The sequence below is a fragment of the Chiloscyllium plagiosum genome, chromosome 26, assembly GCF_004010195.1.
Source record: "Chiloscyllium plagiosum isolate BGI_BamShark_2017 chromosome 26, ASM401019v2, whole genome shotgun sequence".
In the NCBI taxonomy this organism is placed as follows: domain Eukaryota; kingdom Metazoa; phylum Chordata; class Chondrichthyes; order Orectolobiformes; family Hemiscylliidae; genus Chiloscyllium; species Chiloscyllium plagiosum.
The window spans coordinates 2,004,359-2,006,367 of record NC_057735.1 but is presented as its reverse complement, the minus strand read 5'-3'; positions in this window follow the sequence as shown (position 1 = coordinate 2,006,367).

Here is a 2,009-nt window from a genome sequence, read left to right as displayed (position 1 = left end):
CCTTAGGGAGAGTGTGGTAGTTACATCCATGCCTTAGGGAGAGTGTGGTAGTTACATCCATGCCTTAGGGAGAGTGTGGTAGTTACATCCATGCCTTAGGGAGAGTGTGGTAGTTACATCGATGCCTTAGGGAGAGTGTGGTAGTTACATCCATGCCATAGGGAGAGTGTGGTAGTTACATCGATGTCTTAGGGAGAGTGTGGGAGTTAAATCGATGCCTTAGGGAGGGTGTGGTAGTTAAATCGAAGCCTTAGGGTGGGCGTGGTAGTTACATCCAAGTCTTGGGGGGGTGTGGTAGTTATATTGATACCTTAGGGAGAGTGTGGTAGTTACATCCATGCCTTAGGGAGAGTGTGGTAGTTACATCGATGTCTTAGGGAGAGTGCGGTAGTTACATCCATACCTTAGGGAGAGTGTGTTAGTTACATCCATGCCTTAGGGAGGGTGTGGTAGTTATATCGATGTCTTAAGGAGGGTGTGGTAGTTACATCCATGCCTTAGGGAGAGTGTGTTAGTTACATCCCTGCCTTAGCGAGGGTGTGGTAGTTATATCGATGTCTTAAGGAGAGTGTGGTAGTTACATCCATGCCTTAGGGAGAGTGTGGTAGTTACATTGATGTCTTAGGGAGGGCGTGGTAGTTACATCCAAGTCTTAGGGGGGGTGTAGTAGTTACATCGATACCATTGGGAGAGAGTGGTAGTTACATCCATGCCTTAGGGAGATTGTGGTAGTTACATCGATGCCTTAGCGAGGGTGTGGTAGTTATATTGATGTCTTAGGGAGAGTATGGTAGTTACCTCCATGCCTTAGGGAGAGTGTGGTAGTTACATCGATGTCTTAGGGAGAGTGCCGTAGTTACATCCATGCCTTAGGGAGAGTGTGGTAGTTACATCAAGGCCTTAGGGAGGGCGTGGTAGTTACATCCAAGTCTTGGGGGGGTGTGGTAGTTATATCGAAACCTTAGGCAGAGTGTGGTAGTTACATCCATGCCTTAGGGAGAGTGTGGTAGTTAAATCGAAGCCTTAGGGAGGGTGTGATATTTACATCCGTGCCTGAGGGAGAGTGCGGTAGTTATATCGATGTCTTAGGGAGGGTGTGGTAGTTACATCGATGTCTTAGGGAGGGCGTGGTAGTTACATCCAAGTCTTAGGGGGGGTGTGGTAGTTACATCGATACCATAGCGAGAGAGTGGTAGTTACATCCATGCATTAGGGAGATTGTGGTAGTTACATCGATGCCTTAGGGAGAGTGTGGTGGTTACATCGATGCCATAGGGAGGGTGTGGTAGTTACATCCATGCCTTAGGGAGAGTGTGTTAGTTACATCCATGCCTTAGCGAGGGTGTGGGAGTTATATCGATGTCTTAAGGAGGGCGTGGTAGTTAAATCGATGCCTTAGGGAGGGTGTGGTAGTTACATCCGTGCCTTAGGGAGCGTGTGGTAGTTACATCGATGCCTTAGGGAGGGCGTGTTAGTTACATCCATGCCTTAAGGAGAGTGTGTTAGTTACATCCATGCCTTAGCGAGGGTGTGGTAGTTATATCGATGTCTTAAGGAGGGCGTGGTAGTTAAATCGATGCCTTAGGGAGGCTGTGGTAGTTACATCCATGCCTTAGGGAGAGTGTGGTAGTTAAATTGATGCCTTAGGGAGAGTGTGGTAGTTACATCGATGCCTTAGGAAGGGTGTGGTAGTTACATCCATGCCTTAGGGAGAGTGTGGTAGTTACATCGATGCCTTAGGGTGGGTGTGGTAGTTACATCGATGTCTTAGGGAGATTGCGGAAGTTACATCAATGCCTTAGGGAGGGTGTGGTAGTTACATCCATGCCTTAGGGAGAGTGTGGTAGTTAAATTGATGCCTTAGGGAGGGTGTGGTAGTTACATCGATGTCTTAGGGAGAGGTTGGTAGTTACATCGATGCCTTAGGGTGGGTGTGGTAGTTACATCGATGTCTTAGGGAGGGTGTGGTTGTTACGTCCATGCCTTAGGGAGATTGTGGTAGTTACATC